We start from the raw sequence: 27302 nt of genomic DNA on the forward strand, positions 1-27302 counted from the left end.
TTTTTCTGACATTACACATTCTGAAAATAAAGTGGTGATCCTAACTGACCTGTCACGACTCCCGCCGAAGTCAGCTCCTCTCCTTGTTTGGGCGGCGTTCGGCGGTCGACGTCACCGGCTTTCTAGCCATCGGCCCTCCATTTTTCATTTATCCATTTGTTTTGTCTTGTTCCCTGCACACCTGGTTTTCATTCCCCAATCACACTGCATGTATTTATTCCTCTATTCCCCCTCATGTCTTTGTGTGAAATTGTTTTGTGTTACGTGTCAATTTTGACACGCCAGACTGGTGTTCGTATATTCCGTGTTTTGTCACGAGGTATGTTTATTTGTTTGAACATAATTATTGTGACTGTTTGCGCGTTTTGCACTTTTGCAAATTGGCTGGAGGTTTCTCCTGCCTCAATAAAGTGTGCGCCTGTTCACAACTCTCTGCTCTCCTGCACCTGACTCCGCTACCAGTACGCACACCATTGACATGACCAAAGATAGGGAATTTTTACTAGGATTAAATATCAGAAATTGTGAAAAACTGAGTTTAAATGTATTTGGCTAAGGTGTATGTAAACTTCCGACTTCAACTGTACATACCATTGCACAACCCACTGCCTCATGTATAATACAAACTTTAATTAAGTAGTCGTGGAGGGAAATTACCACTCTAGAACACAAAGCAGGCTCACGAAAATGGCTTGACTTCCTGTCTTTGTGGGGTATTTTTGGGCAGCAGTGGTAGGTCACTTCTGGGAAAGGCTCTGAATGTGTTTCAATAATACAATACAATACAGTTAGAGAGATGACCAGGTGACTGTACTGTACATGTTGTATATTGACTGTATGGTTACATGTGTTGGCCAAGTGCCAAGCGAGGGTTTCTTTGCATGCCGCTAGAGGGCTCAGTTATCGCTGTTGCAAAACATTGTAATGATTTTAACAGTGAATATCAACACAATCGCGATTAATATAGCGTAAACTGCGGCTCTGTAAGCCTGCATAGGGTTGCAAAGCTACCGATCATATATACCAAAGTTACCGGAATCTTCAGTAATTTTGGTAATTAACAGAAAATCTATAGAAATCTATCGTAACATTGGTAATTTATACTTGAATAACTTTTATAAAACGTATTCCATATAGCACTCATGTTTATGTGTCCATATTGTCCATGAGTTTAAAGAGCGGCACTATTTTAAATTACCTCTGCAAGTTGTCCAACTATTGACTTTTTCACAACTGCCACTATTTTGACTCTAAAACATTGACAACAAACACATATTTACATAGTAAAATAAATGAAAGTGTGTAAAAAATATAAAGGATATTTAATGCTGAAAGCCTCATATTAAGAATCAATGGTATTTACAAAATGTATGGTTTATATTTAGGATAATATTTTACAGCTTTGTCACTGATAATTTTTAACTATCATTTTATTTATTTATTTCATATATTTTACATGTGATATGACCAGAGAGAGGGCCCGAGATAATTACAGACACCTGTACTAATCTGACGTACCCAAAAGGGACACTACATGTCATGTGCTAGATTACATAAAATCCTTGAAAGATACCAAAATTCTGGTAGTTTACTGGTAAACTTCGAAAGTTTCCAGTAATATACACTCACTTTTTTTTGTAAAGAACAATATCGCTTGCCTTTTACGCACGACCTAAAGTGGAGTTCAACAATACTTCGATCCAAATCCATGCTTTAACAATCCTATTTTTGTTCCAAAGATGCATATTGAGACATTTACTTCGATTAGGCTATAGTTTGTTAAGTAGGTCAGGCATCTTATTGTTCGTGCCTCAACGCAGAGAGGCTATACATTATTGATCGTGTCATCGTTCATCCATTCGCTATCACAATAATCGATCTTATTTCTATTGTAGCCTAAAGGATACAGATGTGACATGATATTGTCTATGAATATGCATTATACGTAGGCCTTGTATATAGACTATATATTATTTTAGACAATTCCTAAATTGTTTTAAACATGTTACAATTTAAAAATAGATAAATGATATAACAAATTGATTTATCTTATTTACGCTTTTACGCATATGATTTACTGCGGTATAGACAGACTATCAAGCGTTTGATCGGGTGTTCTTCTTGGTAGAAAAGCGATTCTACAAGTTACGAAAATACTAGAGCAGTAGAAAGGGCATTGTTCCTCGGAGATCCAGTCGATGGCCATCGCTGAATGAAGAGGGACTTAACACGGTTGTCCACTCTTTATCTGTCAATGTAGTACGCTTGCCTTGTGCTGCGGACACGGCGCCCATAACAACCCATTTAGTTCCCATAATTTAAGTGCTTTTTGTCCCCTCCCCTCTAGACATAGACAAAAACACACACCTTATAATAATAGGGGCGCGCCTCCGACACAGCCGACGACCAATAACCCGTCTGTCTGGGCTGAGACCAAGGGGATGAGCGCTCGTTTAGGCCCAATCAGAGCTTTTGTGTTGCCTGCCGGTGCCTGGTCGTGAGGAGCTACTGCAGCGCTTCAGGATCGGAAAGAGAACCCTGAGCTTGTGGAACCTGAGGGGTAAAGGCGAGTCAGGTGAGTCCGAGGATATGGATGAGGCCTAGCTAAAATGGAATATCATTTTTGAAATTGCGGCGGCAGGATTTGGATTCTTACGGATGGTAGATTGAACTCTACTTGGAGTAGTAATAATCACATCCAACGTTATGGGGGTGACTCGGGGGTAAATGTGGCGCAAAGACAAACAATACCATAGCATGGTTCGTATATTGATGCAAGTTTATTTGCAAGCCATCAACAACCAACGGTTCAAAGTGACTAATCAAGGTCTGGGATAATTTGATAGGTATTTTTTTATACATGTCGCGCATTGTCATAAAGAATTCATGTTAAAGAAACGAACATTTTTAGAGAAATATCAAAGATGCGGGCAATAGCAACATTGTAGTGAATGTCTCAAATCCGTTTCATTGTTTCATCTCGCGTCTCTAGGGGTTAACTCGTATTGGCGGAGAATGCGCTGTGTGCGCCCGGCAGGCTACACAAGCAGTGCATGTGCACACGGTGAAATCCTCTAAATATACACACATTTTTCGCTTTTAAACCCCATTGTATTAAGATTTCCCGTGTGTACGACCAATGTAGCGGTACTTGTAGACACAAGACCAAGCGGTAGTTTCACAGAGCTGTGTGGAGAGCGCAGAGAGTAGCCAAAGCTAGTGTGCATTGTAGTTGATGGCTGTACAATTAGGGAAAAAAATCCGAAAATGCATCAGCCATGTATGTAAGTGAGGACGTGCTCTCAACTGGTTCCATATGCACGCAAATGGCTGCCTGACGCTGGACATGTAAGACTTCAAATTTAATTCACGCGAATGCATGTATTGATTGTGACCAACGGGCAGCCACTGATAAACGGCAGTAGATGCCTAGATGACGTTAGGAAAAAAGAAACGCACATTAGTTAATATGTGCTGGCTATTATTCTCGGTGCAGCAGAAAAGTCAATAGTGAGAGAGCGCCTAATTTATTTATATAGGTAGTTTGGGTAGAGCCAAGGCTACTGAACCGGGACAAGCCGAACTGTCTGATACTCATGCGGCTTTGGCAACATTTCGGGGTCCATATGTAGAGTCTTGCCAGGCAGCTGTTGGAAGAGACTAAATTGCAATTGTTCCCAATGAGAATAGTCCTAAACCATTAGATTAGCCTATCGATGGTTAACAGATTGCCAAAAGACTGAGATTGAATTACATTTCAATTATTCTACTCTTCCCTCATTGAATTACTTTCTAAGAATGAATCTGACCGCGGGAGCTCTAAGTGTCTATATAGGTCTAAATACAGGCTACAGTTTACGGAACAATGTAAGGAAAAGTCTCAGCGGAATTGAAGACTGCTGTTAGTTGGAACACAGGTGGGCCCATTCTGAACGACGGAGGGCCCATTCCCAAAAGTTTCAAATATACCCTATGTCTGTTCAATTTTGGGGTCTCAACTTCAGAATTACGCAGGGGTATTCAGGCGCAATGTCAAGTTATTTTTTAGTTAAAACTTCAGCCAAGAGGAAGTATTTTCTTTCAATCATATATGGAAATCAGAGATGCATAACCAACTGTATCTTTACCAACCCAAGATATGCAGGAATGAAGGATAAACACATCTAAACATGTATCCTTCAGACAACAAGACCCACGATGAAGATTTTATTTGTTTACTTACTTTTCCCTTTTTCTTTATAAGACTACAATACATTTGAGATGTATTTCAACCTGTGCTTTGCCACCCACCAGACACTAAATTCTACCATAAAAAAAATATAGAAGTACAGTACTTTCTGAGCCCTAGAAAGTCCACTGCTCATTTCTGTCTACCTTTCTCTCTCCCTTTCTCTATGAATGAAAGTCTGCAGTCTATGAATGGTAGTCCCTGGTGTTGAACACTGTCTAGCAGTATGAATGAACGGTTACGGCACTGCTTTGTCAATGATGGAACAGCCATGGCCATGTCCTCCAATGTGTATCACTCTACCATCCATCTGCTCCTTCCCACACTGTATTCGTATGGAGAGACCTATGGCCCTGATCACACTCAACTACGTGGGGTAGAAGAGGAATCCATTACAAATGTCTTATCATTTTTTGGGGTGGCTTTAGCATATTTGTGAATGCTGTCCCTGATATAGAGCATCGGTAGTTCATAATCAAGGAGGGTTTACTCAGTTTAGGTAGTATGTGACACACAATGTTTTTAATTTATTTGCGGTTCTTTAACACAATTGATGTGCTCCAGCAGACTGTAGCTGCCCATGAAGGGATTTCACAGTGTGCACACTTTTAATTTCCATGGTGCCTTATCGCAACTGACTGCCTGGCGTAGCAATGCCCATCAGGCCTCCGTCACTCATCCTCCTGCATTTTTGATGCGACGTTGTGCCAAGATTCAACTCTGACAAATTCCCATCGTACAGATTCACTTCCACAAAGAAAGGTCAAGCTAATGCCTTGATAAACGTTACACTGTTTGGTTTCTGTAGATGTGTATCATGAATGCAGTATTTCAGATCTATCACAAATCATGGCTAAGCCAGTCCCCTTGGCTCAATGGAACTTACAGATGCCATTTTTATAATCCGTTAAAACTATCAGCCTCTGCATCTCATTTAAGGATAAGCAACTGCTTCCTCTCCTGGGAACAAATCTGTTCCAAACAAACATGGCTTATAAAAAGATTTTAGGCCTATATCAGACAAACTGGACAGTTTATGTAGGCTTTATCATTTTTGGAGGGAAAGATCACAACAGAACTCAATGTATGTGGCCTTGGCTCTGCTTCAGGATCATTGACCTTGGTCAAAAGAAAAAAGGTTAGAAAATAGACAGGCTTCCCTTTAAACACCCCCTTTGTTCAAAACACAACAAAGTGACAGGCTCTAAATAAGCGACCAGTGCACCTGCGGTTGGGTAACAATAGACCAGGTGCCCTCCACTGATGTACTTCGGATGCAGCCACAACGACCCCTGATGAAAGGAGCATGTTGTGGTGGAGTCTCTTGAATGTTGACTATCCTATTATTGATCTCATGACCTTTTATAGGAAAGGTATTTTTCTCACGTGGTGTGGGGAAAAGTACAATGTTGATTGCACTCACCCATTGATTCAGACACTCAGTGCTTGTTTCAAGAGACCCTCACTTTTGGTGTGTGTGTGATGACCCTACCACTGAGTTGGCATGTCCAGATTGACTCAATGGCCCTGGGTTTGGCAGGAGACTGGAACTCTCACAGATAAAGCCTGTGTGCCTTGACACCAGCTATTCACCAGCTGTTGGTTCCTGTACCACTGCACATTGACTTGGTACCAGTACCCCATTGTATATAACCTCGTTAGTTATTTTATTTTTCTTATTTTTACTTTTTCCAGAACTATTTTCTTACTTTAAAAACTAATCTGCATTGTTGGTTAAGGGCTTGTAAGTAAGCATTTCACGTTAAGGTCTACCTGTTGTATTCAGCGCAGGTGACAAATAGAATGTGATTTGATTCTATACAAAAGCAGAGTCATGACAACACCATTACCTCAGACTTTCCTACGACAGTGTACAGGAAGCTCCCCTGCAAAATATCAACAGAGATTGTGCCACTTATTGTTCTGGAGAAGCTATGGTCCAGCGGCTTTCCCACTTAAGTTTTTATCAGAGATGATTTTATGAAGGGGTAGGGTGAAGGCGGTAGCCTTAATTTTTTATTTAAAGGATGTCAAATTTGCAGTTGAGTCAGTCAGCTTTGGTACAACTAGCTTTGCTATGTTATTGTCCAGCATTCAAGTAGGCCTATGTTATTTAAGCTCAAACACATTTGCAGTGCAAAAGGATTGTCATACCCAGCACACAGCCTGTGATATCTTCTGAAAGCTGCTGTGTCCAATGAAATGCCTTCCTTGTGTTTTCAGTCGTGGAAGAGGGATCCTTAGAGGGACCCCATTTTAAAATCTATGCTCATTTAGAGGTCCATACATACTTGAAATTAAGATATAAACGCTCTCTGTTTGAGGGGAGCGAAATCTGTATAATTGCATCTTAATCAGGAAAATGAAGTTGATTTAAGAATCCGCCCAAGTGAAAATCCTTTGAGGGGGAGAAGCCTTGTCGTCAGTAGCTTATTGATTGATATGTGCGATGTTAATGAATGAATGTGAAGTGTAGCGATAAACAAGGAATCCATCTCGCATAGCAACGTGTGTAAAACGAAAGGAGAGTGCAGAAAAATGTCCTCGCAGGCTTCTCATTTCTTTCTGACATGTCCAGTAACAATGTTTTTCAAACAATAACGCAGTTGATTCACAATGCGATTGTGCACATTGCAGCCTGTACGGTAAACTTAGTATTGAGAAGATCACTGTAATGCCGTGTTGGTTTTAGCCATTTTCTCGCTGTCCACAGGTCATGAAAGGTCAGCACAGCCAGTGATGTCCCCTTATTTGCATATATAGTTTATGGTTCAACCTTTAACCTATGCTGTCCCTTGAAATAATTAGAATTGAAACCAGTCCCGGTTCAAGTTGGTGAGTATCAATGAAAAAGACTTCAGTTTTAGTGAGAGCCAGGGCATTCCCAAAGAGGAGTTTCGAGGCATGCATTGGGGGATACCCTTGCTTGTAATGTGGTTTCTTTTCAGTGTAAGTCCTGAACCAAAAATGTGTAGGTTATATGAAATCCCCAACAGCTGCAGGCTATACATACTCACACATAGCCATTGGTTTACCGAAAACCATTGTTTGAATCTGGAAGTGAGATGGGAAAGTAATTGGCTAGACTTTCCCACAGATATTACACAGGTATTGCATTGGCCTATTTGTTGTCAGTCAAAGAAAAAGGTACCTTTTACTACTCACCTTGGAACGCCCCTTTTAACGGGGCCTTAGCCAGCAAACCCAGAAGAAGAGTATCAATTTAATTCAATAGCAGCATGGGATGTAATTGGTTTGCGAATGGGTCTCAAGAATGCTTGGTTTTGCATGTTAAGTGTGTATGTTTGGCGTCACGGCCTTGTTAACACCTGAATGGGGGTGGCTTTGTTGTTCAGTGGGCTTCACGCGAGGCTGATTAAACCCTGTGCAGAAACAATCAGCCCAGATGAATGGCTCCCTGCGACGCTTAATTAGCGGGCCTCGCCAACGTTTTTGCTCGATAAGCAAAACGCAGCTGTGGAACTCATGTGGAACACGTGGTCGCCAAGCATCACCGGGTCCCAGATGACTCATACCCTTTCAGACAACTGCATACCACCCTGCATCTCACTGCTGGCTTGCCTCAAAAGTAAGCAGGGTTGGTCCTGGTCAGTCCCTGAATGGGAGACCAGATGCTGCTGGAAGTGGTGTTGGAGGGCCAGTAGGAGGCACTCTTTCCTCTGGTCCCAAAAAATTATCTCCCAGTGCCCCAGGGAACTGATTGGGGATATTACCCTGTGTAGGGTGCGGTCTTTCGGATGGGACATGAAATGGGTGTCCTGACTCTCTGTGGTCACTAAAGATCCCATGGCACTTCTCGTAAGAGTAGGGGTGTTAACCCCGGCGTCCTGGCTAAATTCATACCATCGTGGTCACCTAATCATCCCCAGCTTCCAATTGGCTCATTCATCCCCCCTCCTCTCCCATGTAACTATTCCCCAGGTTGTTGCTGTAAATAAGAATGTTTTCTAAGTCAACTTATCTGGTAAAATAAGGCATAAATAAAATAAACTGTGCCTACCCGAACCTTGCTGTGCTGGAATATATATTTTGTTTTCACATTGTCCTTTCCAGCACAGTTCCAGCAAAGATGGTGGATGTGTAACCAGTTCAGCCCAGCACAGTTCAGCTCAAATGTGTGAACAGGGTAGCCTATAATTGGTTCGATCAGACAAAGTGAGACCTTTTTGAATGACTCCTTTCATAAGAACATTTTTGGTCCACGGGGGTCCTAATGCCACTGTGTGCTCTTGTGTCGAACCTCTGCCATTGTGTCAGTGACCATAAAGGTTAAATGCGTATGGCACCATGGTGGCTAATTGGCACCGTTGTTCTGGATGAGTAGTTTCGCCTCCCAGTAGGCTTTCACATCATCCCCATTTCTGGGTGTTCCCGTGTTTGATTAATTGTGTTTTTTGTTTGTTAAGAGCTTAAAATGAATTCACTGCAAAGGTAGGCTGGGAGGTGTGCATGAAGGGGATGAGTTGGGAAAATGGAAGGCTGATGGACTGAAGGAGAAGTGGTGTCTATGCATGGTCTGGTTATCATTTGCATGACACTCAAATTAAGATGGATTGACAGTGGGAAGAACATGGAGGGATAACAACAAGGTTACATGGAAATTCTACTTTTTACATGACCATGTATAAAATACTGCTTTATAGACTTGTAGCATCCCCATGTAGATGAGGGGAAGAGACAATTATGCAACAGTACCCCCTCAGACTTGGGTTGATGAAGAGGGGGGGTGATGTGTAGGTAGGTTTTGTATGCAGGAATTGCTATATTGGACTCAGATTCTTAAGTGGCACTACATATTGACATAAGTAACTCTTCCCACCTGTCAATGAGAAGGTGTTTCCCTTCTTTTATCACTTCCCAGATCCGGCAGGGAGTAGAATCTCACATTTTCTTGTGGTAGATTGTGTGGCTGGTGTGCTACACTACTGTAACTCTCCTTTTGTTGCACTGTGTACGTTTAACATCTTAAAAAAATAATAATAATAATTTGAAAATGACTTGGACGTAGTTACGTCCTACAAAATCATTTCAATTTCATCGTGTGCCACGTCTTGTTAAATGAAGTGAATTTAATTGTCACTTTCCACAATGTTTTTTTTTGTCCACCAAAATATACCTTTCACACAAATCATACCACTTTGACGCTGTGACCTTTTGTGGAACGTGTATCCTGCCACGGCTTTGGCCTTTTCCCGCTCTTTTGACCTTTTTTCCCCAATGTTGAACTTTTCCCAATGTTGACAGTCAGGACGTGTCCTGGCTGTCATGTGTATCAATCCCTGTCATCCAAACACTGTCCCCTTCACTGATTTGTAGAGATGTCTGTGCTCTTATGAGTCAGCCAGAAAAGGAAAGTAGTTGTAACAGAATTGTTAACAGTGAACACCAGTCCAGTACACTTATACTGTAGTTTTCATTTCTTTGCTCTCTGTGTCCTAGTGTAAAGAGAACTAAGGCCAAGGAGAAGGAGAATCTGTCAATAACTGTGCTGTTGTCTATGGCGTCCATCTCAGACTCTCCTTCAGGACAGAGTTTCTCAACGTACAGTGCATTCATAAAGTATTCACACCCCTTGACTTTTTCCAGTTTTTTATGTTAGACATATTTCTAAAATGGATTAAATTAAACAAAATCCTCATCAATGTACACACAATACCCCAAAATGACAAAGCGATTTTTGCAAATTTATTAAAAACAGAAATACCTTATTTACATTAATATTCAGACCCTTTGCTATGAGACTTGAAATTGAGCTCAGGTGCATCCTGTTTGATTGGAGTCCACCTGGGGTAAATTCAATTGATTGGAAATGATTTGGAAAGGCACACACCTGTCTAATTTAAGGTCCCACAGTTGACAGTGCATGTCAGAGCAAAAACCAAGCCATGAGGTTGAAGGAATTGTCCGTAGAGCTCCAAGACAGGATTGTGTCGAGGCACAGATCTGGGGAAGGGTACCAAAAAATGTCTGCAGCATTGAAGATCCCCAAGATCACAGTGGCCTCCATCATTCTTAAATGGAAGAAGATTGGAACCACCAAGATCCTTCCTAGTGCTGGATGCCCGGCAAAACTAAGCAATCGGGGGAGAAGGGCCTTGGTCAGGGAGGTGACCAAGAACCCGATGGTCACTCTGACAGAGCTCTTGCGTTCCTCTGTGGAGATGGTTGTCCTTCTGGAAGGTTCTCCCATCTCTGCAGCACTCCACCACTACACCAGCAATAACATCTGCTAAACGCATCTGTGACCAATAAAATTTGATATGAGTGGCCAGACAGAAGTCACTTCTCAGTAAAAGGCACATGACAGGCCACTTGGAGTGGACTAAAGGACTGTCACTAAAGGACTGTCAGACCATGAGAAACAAGATTATCTGGTCTGATGAAACCAAGATTAAAGTCTCTTTGGCCTGAATGCCAAGCGTCACGTCTGTAGTAAACCTGGCACCATCCCTACGGTGAAGCATGGTGGTGGCAGCAGCAGCATGCTGTGGGGATGTTTTTCAGCGGCATGGACTGGGAGACTAGTCAGGATCGAGGCAAAGATGAACAGAGCAAAGTACAGAGAGATCCTTGATGAAAACCTGTGTTGGAAGATTCACCTTCCAACAGGACAACGACACTAAGCACACAGCCAAGACAACTCAGGAATGGCTTCGGGACAAGTCTCAATGTCCTTGAGTGGCCCAGCCAGAGCCCGGACTTGAACCTGATCGAGCATCTCTGGAGAGACTGAAAATAGCTTTGCAGCGACACTCCCCATTCAATCTGACAGAGCTTGAGAGGATCTGCAGAGAAGAATGGGAGAAACTCCCCAAATACAGATGTACCAAGCTTGTAGCGTCATACTCACGAAGACTCCAGGCCGTAATCGCTGTCAAAGGTGCTTCAGCAAAGTACTGAGTAAAGGGTCTGAATACTTATATAAATGTAGTATTTCAGTTTTTTAATTCTTTATAATCTAGCTTTGTCACTATGGGGTGTTTTGTGTAGATTGATGAGGGGGGGAAAAAACTATTGAATCATTTTTAGAATAAGGCTATAACTTAACAAAATATGGAAGGCAAGGAGTCTGAATACTTTCAGAATGCACAATATGTGTTTGATTCCAGCACTAGCCCACCTGATTCAACTAGTCAATTCAGCCGTTGATTCATTGAATCAGGTGTGCTGATGAGTGGTGGAATGGAACAAATATGTGCAATGGTTGGGGCTCCCTGAGGACCAGGTCTGGAAACACTGTCTTCATGTGACTATATGTCCTTTACCTGTGCTACTCACTAATGCTAACGATAATACAGGGCTATGTCCTTGTTGTCTTTTAACCACAGCCCTCTCCCTCTCTCATATAAGCATGTTTATGCACTGGAACAGATTGCTATTCTGCCCCTTGAGATATTTCCTCATCATTGTCCTTTATGGCAGCATCAGCCGACCATGATGAGAACTACAGTTTTGCCTTCTGCGATAGGGCACCTTTGTGTGGTGGTGGCCAGACCTCAAATCTATTTTGTTTGTACAGTTAGGGGCGTCAGCCCACAGAAGGCATCGGAAACGAGCAAGATGTTTTCAGACGCTCCGTCTTTGTAGCTCCCTTCTCTCTTCCTGTAACCTATTTTCACCTGGCCCTGTATAGTGGGATCTTGTTTTGTCCTTTTGTGTATGTGTGTGAGTGGATACCAGTGAAGGCTCAGAGGAGGAAGGGGAGGAACATCCTCCTCAGTGAATTTAATACAAATTTTAAATTGTAAAACATTTAAAGTTATCATTTTTAGATAACTATACTAAATATAATTACTTGTCACCAAATAATTGATTAAAACACATTATTTTGCAATGAAGGTCTACAGTAGCCTCAACAGCACTCTGGAGGGTAGCACCATGGAGTAGCCGGAGGACAGCAAGCGTCCCTCTAAGTACATTGACTTCGATACAAATCCTAGGAGGCTTATGGTTCTCATCCCCTTCCATAGTAATTATGACAACTTCCAGAGGATGTCCTCCAGCCTATTAGAGCTCTTGCAGCATGAACTGACATGTTGTCCACCCAATCAAAGGATCAGAGAATGAATCTAGTACTGAAAGCGTAAGATACAGCTAGCTAGCACTGCAGTGTATAAATTGTGGTGAGGTAGTTGACTCAGAGAGTAAGACAATAGGTGAACAGTTTTGAACAAATTATTTTCTTCCAAAATAAAGGACAAGCTAGAGATTATTATTATTATTATTATTATTTTTTTTTTACACTTTTACTTACTTAGCTAGCAAATGCAGCTAGCTAGTTTAGCCCACTGAAACACCCTATTCAAACAGAGGGATGCTATGTTAGCTAGCTCGCTATGACTTTCCAACACAACACTGGAACTCTTCCAAGTCAAGGTAAGCTTTTGGTATTACTAAATTATTGCCACCGGTGTAACTGCTTACTGTACACTAACTTTACTGCAGGATTGTAGAGGGTTTACTAATGCGTTAGTTCTATTACGTTACTTTAGCTAATATGGTGGAAACGATGTAGGCTGTGTGTAGCGGTTTGGCTTGGAAAGGTTTTTTCGTCTGGTCACATACAGCTGATGTGTTGTGCATTGAAGTCCTCAAGCGAAGGGAAAATTTGAGAGGAGGAGAGATGTGAGACGGAATACAACGTGGCTACTATGAAAGTGAACTGTGTGATCAGGGGTGTATTCTTTCCGCCAATTCTGTTGAAAAAAGTTTCTTAAATGGAAGCCAACAACACAAAACGGGGATAAATATACCTGAATTTGTCCAATAGAAACTCTCGTTTGCAACTAATGATTACACCCTATATCGGCTAGATGCAGGCAAGAGCGTGCAAGGCATTATTGAATGTCTCTGTCTGTCCAGTTCCCTACTCGGGGTGCGTGGCCCGTCACCGACGCTCATTTAATGTGAGCGGTTTAGCAATCTCAGGGCTACCGATCCCTTCTTTGAGCAGTCCCAGGCATCCCAATTTTTCAAACATGTTTGATTTTATCGGAACAAAATCTGCAATGCTCTTGAAGTGTGAGATGTGCAGCAACAAGTTTTGATAATGGCGATCAGCAATAGCCAATGAGAGCTCATCATAGAAGCCGTGAGAGGTTGTTTCGCGTCACCCAGAATTTGTAGACTCTCGAGCAGGAGCCATGACTACTAGTATGTGTTTATACTTGCCTTTAACCAAAGCGTCTAATCAATCTAATCACATTTTTTTTTTCACAAGACAGCATGGTGGCATGGAGAATCTTCATGACCAAGTGAAGAATCTTGTAGTGTGTGACACCCCATCTGTGCCAGATCGTTGAGCGTGCACACCACTACATTGGCAAGACAAAAACATACAGGAAATACGGTCACTTAATGTGAGAGGCTCGGCGACGTTAGGATTTTGAAAGTTGTGTAGTGTGCACCCGGCATAAGATTATCAGTTATGTGATTCAAGGGGTTAGGGCTCACAGGGTTTAATGTAGAAAACCTGCCTGTGTGTATGTTTGGTTAAGATGTGTTTCTTGTGCCTTTTTGTGTGCGTCTATAGGCATGTGTTGATGTCTTCACTGAAGACATCGATACCCTCACTGCCCCATTTTACAAATCTCACTGCTACCTCCGTCTATCCAGATGGCCTATGTTCCAGCATTTTTTCCTATTGATGTTTTTGTTTAAACAACGTATGCCCCACCCTGTGGTCTGAAGTTCCGCAATGATCCCTTTTTGTCAAGATGCCAGGTTTAGAATCAGCGTCTTGCGAGTAGTAGCTTTTCCTCTTTCTGCCCTGAAAGCACAGGGGCTTCATTGCCCCCACTCCCCTCCCCCCCCTCTCCCTCCCAACCTCACTCTCACTCTTTCTCTCTCCCTGTCTTCATGTGACGCCCTGACCACTAACGGCTACATATTAAGAGATAATTCCATACCCTGAGGTTACAAACCGGCTTAGACTGGCTCTCTCGCATTTTGACTGCGCTGAGTACTCTGGGTAATAAAAAAAAAAAAAAGTGAACAGAATTGTAACTCTGCATTTTAAAGGAACAGGACATTAATTTATGCAAACAGTGATAAAGTTTGGGTGTTGTGTCTGAGAAACACACCGCCACATCCACAAATACATATGGTGGATTTAGTAGGCTACAGAGGTTCAACGCAGTTTGGTAATCGTGGGGGTAACCACACATTCTCAATGAACGAAACTCTATTCATGAGAGTAGACTTGTTTTCATGCTGAACCAGTGACTTGGGATGGGTCTGACTCAATGCCCTTTGTTCTACCCTTGCTTCTCCAATTCCTCCGTGAAGAGGCAGAGTACCTCGAATAGCAGTGTCACTAGTCAATGTTATGCAGTTACATTACTGAATTTAAATCATTTTATAACATTTGACATGCGTTTTTCTGGATTTTTTTGGTTATTGTTCTGTCTCTCACTGTTCAAATAAACCTACCATTAAAATTATAGACTGATCATTTCTTTGTCAGTGGGCAAACGTACAAAATCAGCAGGGGGTGAAATACTTTCCCCCTCACTGTATCAACCACAAAGACCCAGGAAAGTTTTCCAATTTATTTTATTTATTTTTATTTAACCTTTTTATTTAACTAGGCAAGTCAGTTAAGAACAAATTCTTATTTACAATGACGGCCTACCCCAAGGCCTCCTGCTGGGACGGTGGCTGGGATTAAAAATACTAAAAATAATAAAATATAAATATAGGACAAAACACACATCAACGACAAAAGAACACTACATAAAGAGAGACCTAAGACAACAGCACAGCATGGCAGCAACACATGACTACCCATCATGGTAGCAGCATGACAACAACATGGTAGCAACACAACATGGTACAAACATGATTGGGCACAGGCAACAGCACAAAGGGCAAGGTTGAGACAACAATACATCACGCAAAGCATCCACAACTGTCAGTAAGAGTGTCCATGATTGAGTCTTTGAATGAAGAGATTGAGGTAAAACTGTCCGGTTTGAGTGTTTGTTGCGGCTCGTTCCAGTCGCTAGCTGCAGCGAACTGAAAAGAGGTGCGACCCAGGGATGTGTGTGCTTTGGGGACCTTTAACAGAATGTGACTGTTGTCTATGGAGGATGAGGGCCACAGTAGATATCTCAGATAGGGGGGAGTGAGGCCTAAGAGGGTTTTATAAATAAACATCAACCAGTGGGTCTTGCGACGGGTATACAGAGATGACCAGTCAGTTTACAGAAGAGTATAGAGTGCAGTGATGTGTCCTATAAGGAGCATTGGTGGCAAATCTGATGGCCGAATGGTAAATAACATCTAGCCGCTTGAGAGCACCCTTACCTGCCGATCTATAAATGATGTCTCCGTATTCTAGCATGGGTAGGATGGTCATCTGAATCAGGGTTAGTTTGGCAGCTGGGGTGAAAGAGGAGCGGTTACGATAGAGGAAACCAAGTCTAGATTTAACTTTAGCCTGCAGCTTTGATATGTGCTGTGAGAAGGACAATGTACCGTCTAGTCATACTCCCAAGTACTTGTATGAGGTGACTACCTCGAGCTCTAAACCCTCAGAGGTAGTAATCACACCTGTGGGGAGAGGGACATTCGTCTTACCAAACCACATGACCTTTGTTTTGGAGGTGTTCAGAACAAGGTTTAGGGTAGAGAAAGCTTGTTGGACACTAAGAAGCTTTGTTGTAGAGCATTTAACACATTCTGGGGAGGAGCCAACTGACTATAAGACTGTATCATCTGCATCTGCATACATCCACACTCCAAGATGGCATAGCAGTCAGACATCCTTTGTCCTCGTCATGTATGTATGTATGTATGTATGTATGTATGTATGTATGTATGTATGTATGTATGTATGTATGTATGTATGTATGTATGTATGTATGTATACTGCTCAAAAAAATTAAGGGAACACTTAAACAACACATCCTAGATCTGAATGAAAGAAATAATCTTATTAAATACTTTTTTCTTTACATAGTTGAATGTGCTGACAACAAAATCACACAAAAATAATCAATGGAAATCCAATTTATCAACCCATGGAGGTCTGGATTTGGAGTCACACTCAAAATTAAAGTGGAAAACCACACTACAGGCTGAGCCAACTTTGATGTAATGTCCTTAAAACAAGTCAAAATGAGGCTCAGTAGTGTGTGTGGTCTCCACGTGCCTGTATGACCTCCCTACAACGCCTGGGCATGCTCCTGATGAGGTGGCGGATGGTCTCCTGAGGGATATCCTCCCAGACCTGGACTAAAGCATCCACCAACTCCTGGACAGTCTGTGGTGCAACGTGGCGTTGGTGGATGGAGCGAGACATGATGTCCCAGATGTGCTCAATTGGATTCAGGTCTGGGGAACGGGCGGGCCAGTCCATAGCATCAATGCCTTCCTCTTGCAGGAACTGCTGACACACTCCAGCCACATGAGGTCTAGCATTGTCTTGCATTAGGAGGAACCCAGGGCCAACCGCACCAGCATATGGTCTCACAAGGGGTCTGAGGATCTCATCTCGGTACCTAATGGCAGTCAGGCTACCTCTGGCGAGCACATGGAGGGCTGTGCGGCCCCCCCAAATAAATGCCACCCCACACCCTGACATTTCCACTGCCAAACCGGTCATGCTGGAGGATGTTGCAGGCAGCAGAACGTTCTCCACGGCGTCTCCAGACTCTGTCACGTCTGTCACGTGCTCAGTGTGAACCTGCTTTCATCTGTGAAGAGCACAGGGCGCCAGTGGCGAATTTGCCAATCTTGGTGTTCTATGGCAAATGCCAAACGTCCTGCACGGTGTTGGGCTGTAAGCACAACCCCCACCTGTGGACGTCGGGCCCTCATACCACCCTCATGGAGTCTGTTTCTGACCATTTGAGCAGACACATGCACATTTGTGGCCTGCTGGAGGTCATTTTGCAGGGCTCTGGCAGTGCTCCTCCTGCTCCTCCTTGCACAAAGGCGGAGGTAGCGGTCCTGCTGCTGGGTTGTTGCCCTCCTACGGCCTCCTCCATGTCTCCTGATATACTGGCCTGTCTCCTGTTAGTGCCTCCATGCTCTGGACACTACGCTGACAGACACAGCAGACCTTCTTGCCACAGCTTGCATTGACGTGCCATCCTGGATGAGCTGCACTTCCTGAGCCACTTGTGTGGGTTGTAGACTCCGTCTCATGCTACCACTAGAGTGAAAGCACCACCAGCATTCAAAAGTGACCAAAACATCAGCCAGGAAGCATAGGAACTGAGAAGTGGTCTGTGGTCTCCACCTGCAGAACCACTCCTTTATTGGGGGTGTCTTGCTAATTGCCTATAATTTCCACCTGTTGTCTATTCCATTTGCACAACAGCATGTGAAATGTATTGTCAATCAGTGTTGCTTCCTAAGTGGACAGTTTGATTTCACAGAAGTGTGATTGACTTGGAGTTACATTGTGTTGTTTAAGTGTTTTTATTTTATATATATATATATTTTCTTCGCATATCTTTTTAGATATTTTTTTCTAAAAACTCCAAAACACTCCTGCAACCCGCCTCACCAATTTAAAAAAAAAAATTTAAATTAAAAAAAAAAAAAATCTATTCTGAAATCCACAACAGAAACTAGCCAGCGTTAGAACTCAGCTAACCAAGGTTGGCGGTCATCAGCTATCCCTTAGCTCGAAAAGCTATCGGCAGTTTTGTACAACGCGACTCAGACCAGAGCATACTGGACCTATTTTCTCTCCATATCCCCAGATTTCTACCACAAGCTCTGGACAATTACACCTGGATCTTGCAGCTAGCTAGTTGCTATCCGAGTGACTATTGGCTAATGTTGGTCCCGAAGCTAACATCAATTATTCCGGAGCTAGCCAGCTGAAGAGTTCCATCAGCCACTTCTGGGTTACAATCACCTATCCAGACCCGTTTTACTGCCGATGCGGAGCCCCATCGGGCCTTCACGACTGGACTACCGACGTTATCTGCCCGAAGGAGTTATCCAACTGGCCCCTCCGTCGAGACGTAGCCTGAAAGCCCATCTGCGGCCAGCTAATGTTAGCTGTCTTATCGGCTGCTATCTGAATAGGTCTATCGGCCAATTTTCTTGGGCCACTATAACTATACAGTGGGGGGAAAAAGTATTTGATCCCCTGCTGATTTTGTACATTTGCCCACTTACAAAGAAATTATCAGTTTTATAATTTTAATGGTAGGTTTATTTGAACAGTGAGAGACAGAATAACAACAAAATAATCCAGAAAAACGCATGTCAAAAATGTTATGAATTGATTTGCATTTTAATGAGGGCAGTAAGTATTTGACCCCTCTGCAAAACATGACTTAGTACTTGGTGGCAAAACCCTTGTTGGCAATCACAGAGGTCAGACGTTTCTTGTAGTTGGCCACCAGGTTTGCACGCATCTCAGGAGAGATTTTGCCCCACTCCTCTTTGCAGATCTTCTCCAAGTCATTAAGGTTGAGGCTGACGTTTGGCAACTCGAACCTTCAGCTCCCTCCACAGATTTTCTATAGGATTAAGGTCTGGAGACTGGCTAGGCCACTCCAGGACCTTAATGTGCTTCTTCTTGAGCCACTCCTTTGTTGCCTTGGCCGTGTGTTTTGGGTCATTGTCATGCTGGAATACCCATCCACGACCTATTTTCAATGCCCTGGCTGAGGTAAGGAGGTTCTCACCCTAAATTTGACGGTACATGGCCCCGTCCATTGTCCCTTTGATGCGGTGAAGTTGTCCTGTCCCCTTAGCAGAAAAACACCCCCAAAGCATAATGTTTCCACCTCCATGATTGACGGTGGAGATGGTGTTCTTGGGGTCATGGGCAGGATTCCTCCTCCTCAACACGGCGAGTTGAGTTGATGCCAAAGAGCTCCATTTTGGTCTCATCTGACCACAACACTTTCACCAGGTGTCCTCTGAATCATTCAGAGATTCATCATTGGCAAACTTCAGATGGGCATGTATATGTATTCTTGAGCAGGGGGACCTTGCGGGCGCTGCAGGATTTCAGTCCTTCACGGCGAGTGTGTTACCAATTGTTTTCTTGGTGACTATGGTCCCAGCTGCCTTGAGATCATTGACAAGATCCTCCCGTGTAGTTCTGGGCTGATTCCTCACCGTTCTCATGATCATTGCAACCCCACGAGGTGAGATCTTGCATGGAGCCCCAGGCCAAGGGATATTGACAATTCTTTTGTGTTACTTCCATTTGCGAATTATCGCACCAACTGTTGTCACCTTCACTAAGCTGCTTGGTGATGGTCTTGTAGCCAATTCCAGCCTTGTGTAGGTCTACAATCTTGTCCCTGACTTCCTTGGAGAGCTCTTTGGTCTTGGCCATGGTGGAGATTTGTAATCTGATTGCTTCTGTGGACAGGTGTCTTTTTTACAGGTAACAAGCTGTGGTTAGGAGCACTCCCTTTAATAGTGTGCTCCTAATCTCAGCTCGTTACCTGTATAAAAGACACCTTGGAGCCAGAAATCTTTCTGATTGAGAGGGGGTCAAATAGTTATTTCCCTCATTAAAATGCAAATAAATGTATAACATTTTTGACATGTGTTTTTCTGGATATTTTTGTTATTCTGTCTCTCACTGTTCAAATAAACCTACCATTAAAATTATAGACTGATCCTTTCTTTATCAGTGGGCAAACGTACAAATTCAGCAGGGGATCAAATACTTTTTTCCCCCACTGTAACTATTTTGCCAATTGGATTGGTTCCCTCTACCACACGGAACCCCACTAATTTACCGGCGGAAACGCACGAGGTGGCTAAAAACAGACCATCTTCTGCCAACTTGCTACCCATGGCCCGGCTAGCTGTCTGAATCGCCGTGACCCCAACCAACCTCACTACTCACTGGACCCTTATGATCACTTGGCTAAGCATGCCTCTCCTTAATGTCAATATGCCTTGTCCATTGCTGTTCTGGTTAGTGTTTTTGGGCTTATTTCACTGTTGTGCTTCTAGCCCTGCTCATTATACCTTATCCAACCTCGCAGTTCCACCACCCACACATGCGATAACATCACCTGGTTTCAATGATGTTTCTAGAGACAATATCTCTCATCATCACTCAATGCCTAGGTTTACCTCCACTGTATTCACATCCTACCATACCTTTGTCTGTACATTATACCTTAAAGCTATTTTATCGCCCCCAGAAACCTGCTCCTTTTACTCTCTGTTCCGGACGTCCTAGACGACCAATTCTCATAGCTTTTAGCCGTACCCTTATTCTACTCCTCCTCTGTTCCTCTGACGATGTAGAGGTGAATCCAGGCCCTGCAGTGCCTAGCTCCACTCCTATTCCCCAGGCGCTCTCTTTTGATGACTTCTGTAACCGTAATAGCCTTGGTTTCATGCATGTTAACATTAAAAGCCTCCTCCCTAAGTTTGTTTTATTCACTGCTTTAGCACATTCTGACAACCCGGATGTCCTAGCCGTGTTTGAATCCTGGCTTAGGAAGACCACCAAAAACTCTGAAATCTCCATCCCTAACTACAACATTTTCAGACAAGATGGAACGGCTAAAGGGGGCGGTGTTGCAATCTACTGCAGAGATGGCCTGCAGAGTTCTGTCCTACTATCCAGGTCTGTACCCAAACAATTTGAACTTCTACTTTTTAAAAATCCACCTCTCAAAAAGCAAGTCTCTCACCGTTGCCGCCTGCTATAGACCACCCTCTGCCCCCAGATGTGCTCTGGACACCATATGTGAACTGATTGCCCCCCATCTATCTTCAGAGCTCGTGCTGCTAGGTGACCTAAACTGGGACACGCTTAACACCCCAGCCATCCTACAATCTAAACTTGATGCCCTCAATCTCACACAAATGATCAATGAACCTAGCAGGTACCACCCCAAAGCCGTAAACACGGGCACCCTCATAGATATCATCCTAACCAACTTGCCCTCTAAATACACCTCTACTGTTTTCAACCAAGATCTCAGCGATCACTGCCTCATTGCCTGCATCCGTAATGGGTCAGCGGTCAAACAACCTCCACTCATCACTGTCAAACGCTCCCTGAAACACTTCAGCGAGCAGGCCTTTCTAATCGGCCTGGCCCTGGTATCCTTTTTTTGAAATGCCTTCCTCACCATCTTAAATAAGCATGCCCCATTCAAGAAATGTAGAACCAGGAACAGATATAGCCCTTGGTTCTCTCCAGACCTGACTGCCCTTAACCAACACAAAAACATCCTGTGGCGTTCTGCATTAGCATCGAACAGCCCCCGTGATATGCAACTTTTCAGGGAAGTTAGAAACCAATATACACAGGCAGTTAGATAAGCCAAGGCTAGCTTTTTCAAGCAGAAATTTGCTTCCTGCAACACAAACTCAAAAAAGTTATGGGACACTGTAAAGTCCAAGGAGAATAAGAGCACCTCCTCCCAGCTGCCCACTGCACTGAGGATAGGAAACTCTGTCACCACCGATAAATCCACAATAATTGAGAATTTCAATAAGCATTTTTCTACGGCTGGCCATGCTTTCCACCTGGCTACCCCTACTCCGGTCAACAGCACTGCACCCCCCACAGCAACTCACCCAAGCTTTGCCCATTTCTCTTTCTCCCAAATTCAGTCAGCTGATAGTCTGAAAGAGCTGCAAAATCTGGACCCCTACAAAATAGGCGGGCTAGACAATCTGGACCCTTTTCTTTCTAAAATTATCTGCCAAAATTGTTGCAACCCCTATTACTAGCCTGTTCAACCTCTCTTTTGTGTCGTCTGAGATTCCCAAAGATTGGAAAGCAGCTGCGGTCATCCCCCTCTTCAAAGGGGGGACATTTTTGACCTAAACTGCTACAGACCTATAGCTATCCTACCCTGCCTTTCTAAAGTCTTCAAAAGCCAAGTCAACAAACAAATTACCGACCATTTCGAATACCACTGCTCCTTCTCCGCTATGCAATCTGGATTCAAAGCTGGTCAAACAATACTGTGCTGCCGTATTCATCGACCTGGCCAAGGCTTTCGACTCTGTCAATCACCACATCCTCATCGGCAGACTCAATAGCCTTGGTTTCTCAAATGATTGCCTCGCCTGGTTCACCAACTACTTCTCCGATAGAGTTCAGTGTGTCAAATCGGAGGGCCTGTTGTCCGGTCCTCTGGCAGTCTCTATGGGGGTGCCACAGGGTTCAATTCTTGTGCCAACTCTTTTCTCTGTATTCATCAATGATGTCGCTCTTGCTGCTGGTGAGTCTCTGATCCACCTGTATGCAGATGACACCATTCTGTATACTTTTGGCCCTTCTTTGGACACTGTGTTAACTACCCTCCAGACGAGCTTCAATGCCATACAACTTTTCTTCCGTGGATCCAACTGCTCTTAAATACAAGTAAAACTAAATGCATGCTATTCAACCGATCGCTGCCCGCACCTGCCCGCCCGTCCAACATCACTACTCTGGACGGTTCTGACTTGGAATATGTGGACAACTACAAATACCTAGGTGTCTGGTTAGACTGTAAACGCTCCTTCCAGACTCGCATCAAACATCTCCAATCCAAAGTTAAATCTAGAATTGGCTTCCTATTTCGCAACAAAGCATGTTTCACTCATGCTGCCAAACATACCTTCGTAAATCTGACCATCCTACTGATCCTCGACTTCGGCGACGTCATTTACAAAATATCCTCCAATACCCTACTCAATAAATTGGATGCAGTCTATCACAGTGCCATCCATTTTGTCACCAAAGCTCCATATACTACCCACCACTGTGACCTGTACGCTCTCGTTGACTGGTCATCTACAAGACCCTGCTAGGTAAAGTTCCCCCTTAACTCAGCTCGCTGGTCATCATAGCAGCACCCACCTGTAGCACGCGCTCCAGCAGGTATATCTCTCTGGTCACCCCCAAAGCCAATTCTTCCTTTGGCCGTCTCTCCTTCCAGTTCTCTGCTGCCAATGACTGGAACGAACTACAAAAATCTCTGATACTAGAAACACTTATCTCCCTCACTGAGCGGAAACCAGATTGCATACCAGAGAGAGTACTATAGACATCAAGAAAGCCCATCAGTTGATTATTGACAAGTTATTCCAACACTTTTTGATAAACAGGGAAAAATAGAAATGGGCCTACAACAGTTAGGAGCAGCTTGATCTCCCCCTTTATTTAAAGGACAAACTATGGCTGCCTTCCAAGCAATGAGAACCTCCACAGAAAGGAGAGACAGGCTTGGCAATGATAGGGGAAGCAACCTTAAAGAAGAAAGGGTCTAAATCGTCTGACCCAAATGTTTTTTGGGGGTCAAGTTTCAGGAGCTCCTTTAGCACCTCGGATTCAGTGACTGCCTGCAGAGAGAAACTTTGTAGCGGGGCAGGGGAAAAAGAGGGAGAAGCATCGGGGATTAGAAGGAGTGGAAGATGAGGAAATGTTGGACGGGCAAGGAGGCATGGCTGAGTCAAATAGGAATCCTGACTTCATGAAGTGGTGATTAAAGAGCTCAGCCATGTGCTTCTTGTCAGTAACAACCACATCATCAACTTTAAGGGACATGAGCAGCTGTGAACAGGAAGGTTTATTCTCCAGGTCTTTAACCGTTCTGGAAAATGGTTAAAGTTCTCTCTCTTGGGTTTAGAACCACAGAGAGAGAACTGCTCCTTAAAGTAACTAACTCTAGCCTTCCGGATAGCCTGAGTGCATTTATTTCTCATTTGCCTGAACGAAAGCCAGTCAGCCTGAGTATGCGTGTGCCGAGCCTTTCGCCAAATGAAATTTTTGAGGTGGTGTAACTCTGCAAGATGGGGCTGAACCTATTTTTTTTTTATATTTTATTCTCATTTTCTTTATGGGGGTGTGTTTGTTAACAATACCATTGAAAATATCAAAAAAGAAGGTCCAAGCGTCTTCGACAGAGGGGATCAAGCTGATTCTATACCATTTTACAGAGGCCAGTTCATGAAGGAAGGCTTGCTCATTCATGTTTTTTAGCAATCGTCTATGACAAATCAGGACAGGTCGTTTCACTGAGCAGCCATTACAAACACAGGCTGTAAAACAGTGATCACTAAGGTCATTACAGAAAACACCAGACTGATACCTATCAGGATTATTTGTGAGGATAACATCGAGGAGAGTAGCCTTTCCTAGGTGTTTGGAGTCATACCTTGTGGGATTGGTAATAATCTGAGGAAGATTTAGGGAGTCCCATTGCTTTAGGACTTGGTCAGGTGGTTTTAAGCAATGCATTGCAAAGAACTGCACCTATTGGTAGATGAGTAAATGTATAAAAAAAAACAAATTGAATATCATGGAGCATGGGGAAGTTATTATTTACACTTTGGATGGTATATCATTACACCCAGTCACTACAAAGATACAGGTGTCCTTCCTAACCAATGCCAGAGAGGAAGGAAACTGCTCAGGGATTTCACCAGGAGGCCGATAGTGACTTTAAAACCATTACAGAGTTTAATGGCTGTGATAACTGAAGATGGATCAACAACATTGTAGTTACTCCACAACACTAACCTAATTGACAGAGTGAAAAAGAAGGAAACCTGTACAGAATACAAATATTACAAAACATGTACCGGTTTGCAACAAGGCACTAAAGTAATCCTGCTAAAAATGTGGCAAAGCAATTCACTTTGTCCTGAATACAATGTGTTATGTTTGGGGCAAATACAACACAATACTGAGCACCACTATCCATATTTTCAAGCATAGTGGTGATGGCATCATGTTATGGTTATGCACAGACAAAACCCTAGAGGAAAGCCTGGTTCAGTCTGCTTTCCACCAGATACTGAGAAATGAATTCACCTTTTCAGCAAGACGATAACCTAAAACACAAGGCCATACCTACACTGGCGTTCCTTACCAAGAAGACAGTGAATGTTCCTGAGTGGCCGAGATGCAGTTTTGAATTAAATCTACTTGAAAATCTATGGCGAGACCTGAAAATGGTTGTCTAGCAATGATCCACAACCAATTTGACAGAGCTTGAAGAATTAAAAAAATAATAATAATGGGCAAATGTTGCACAATTCAGGTGTGGAAAGCTTTGAGACTTACCCAGAAAGACTCACGGTTATAATCACTGCCAAAGATGCTTCTACAAAGTATTGACTCGGGTGTAAATACTTTTGTAAGTGAGATTTCTGTATTTTATTTTCAATAAATTTGCAACAATTTCTAAACATGTTTTCACTTTCTCATTATGGGGTATTGTGTGTAGATGGGTGAGGGGAGAAAATTTATTTAATCCATTTTGAATTGAGGCTGTAACACAACAAAATGTGGAAGCATTCATACCCTTTGACTTATATCTGAAGGCACTGTAGACCGGAAAACAGCATGGTATTTCAGTGGAGACCGCTATGGAGTTGTTTTTTGATTATTCTTCAAAAAACTAATATGACATTAGATCATTTTGGGTAAAATGTATTAACACTTGGAAAATTGTCAGCTAAATATTCACTCCTCAGTACCCAATCATTTTTTCCCTGGTTTTCCTGGAAGGGCTGAATAAAAAATATGTTCCATTGAAATGAATGGAGTGATTTCCCATTCAGGTTCAATGTAGAGAAGTTACTGGAGCTGAAGGTAGTGTAACCAATGTCATCATGATCCCAGTACATACTAAACGGGTCCAATATGTTGGTTGTATTGTGGAATATGGTGTTTAGGGTAACACTATGAATATCCCACACCTGTCTTTGAGATGACACATTTTGTTAATGGGCATTCTTCCCATCTGATCTTTGTGGCCATGGGTTGTCATTTATGCTTTTCCCAAATTGAATAAGGGAAACTAGCCTATGTAATAGGGCCTCGGATGAGCTAGTGTATGCTCGCCTTGTGCAAGGGGAAAAAACACATTGTTTGGTGTCCTTTCAATAGGCGTACAGTTGGTCTGTATTTTGGCCTGACCTGCCTTGCCTTCTTTATAACGTGTGCTCCAGCAGTGGATGACTGGTTCTGTGGGAACCGTGACCCATTTGAGCTCTGGATCCATTTGTTCACTGCTAGATAACCTAAACTCATTGGGTCCTTGACCCATTTGGTCTGTGATTGGTAACCATGACCCATTGGGTTCTCATCTGTTGCCGTCCGTATAGTAGTCTCCGAAAACCCACACTGTGAGGCAGACTTATTGTTGAAGACTTATTTTGAAGGAAATCCTGTGTTGTGTTCATTTGGCACCAACTGGAAGAAAACTGACTTAACTGAAAGGAGGGACTACATGGACATTTTTTGTTTTACGTTGCAAAAATATTTCAAACATATATTTTAAAACTGATGAACACAGCCATGGTTGAGGAATCATTCCTCTTCCAGATAATGTTGCTGCTGCTTACCATGGATGGTCCCTCAAGGCCACTGTCTAGCTCCGCCATGTTAGTCAGCTACCTCGGGGCTCACGTTTGTGCATTTTGGCTCTTTGTCTCCCAACTTCACACCCCCACATACTTCCTCCCCTTTGCCCCCAACCGCTGCCCAGCCCCATCTCCCCACCCTCTTTACCACCACTGCCATCCTCCTCCTCCCTAGCCACCCCTCCCTCTCTCCCTCCCTCGGGCGACAGTATAACAGGAATTGATTAGTGGCATGGCTTGAAAATAGAAGGGGGTCGGTTGTCGTGGCAATGACCACAATGAGCGGTTGTCTTGTTTAATGAAGACCAGAGGTGTGTTTAAGTGTTGTGCCTGAGCGGGGGGGGGGGGGGGGGGGGGGGGGTGAACGGGAGGTGTGTATCGTACGCGTCTCGCCTCCCGCATCATTTGGTGTTGAGTGTCTTTTGATGTTTGGTGTTCTGTAGATGAGGTAGACTATGGCTCGTATTTTATGTTGGTGTGCAGGTGTGCACATATGTGTTTGTATGTAGCTAATTCCGTGTGTGTGTGTGTGTGTGTGTGTGTGTGTGTGTGTGTGTGTGTGTGTGTTTTATATTTATTTGGAAGCCCACCTCCCCATGCCATTTTTATGTGGATGTTGTTGCTTCTGAGATGTGAGACTGCATTTCTCTGTCAGTCTAGCTCTTGATAGGCTTACTCAACCGGAGGGGATATAAACAAGAACCACCAATATGAAATAAGATGCTGTAAG

General features: G+C 43.3%; 1 protein-coding gene across 4 annotated transcripts in view; it reads left to right on the plus strand.

Annotated features, from left to right (window-relative positions):
- The first annotated feature begins 2254 nt into the window (after nt 1–2254).
- LOC115175784 (transcriptional repressor p66-beta-like) overlaps nt 2255–27302 on the plus strand; it is a 46209-nt gene continuing 21161 nt past the window's right edge. For 2 of the 4 annotated variants that reach the window (XM_029735296.1, XM_029735297.1), the window contains exon 1: nt 2255–2575. The gene's annotated coding sequence lies outside the window, so the exon portion shown is untranslated. The remainder of the gene's footprint in view (nt 2576–27302) is intronic. The other 2 variants (XM_029735298.1, XM_029735299.1) reach the window with 2 other exon arrangements.

Source organism: Salmo trutta, chromosome 36 (assembly GCF_901001165.1).
Source record: "Salmo trutta chromosome 36, fSalTru1.1, whole genome shotgun sequence".
NCBI lineage: Eukaryota > Metazoa > Chordata > Actinopteri > Salmoniformes > Salmonidae > Salmo > Salmo trutta.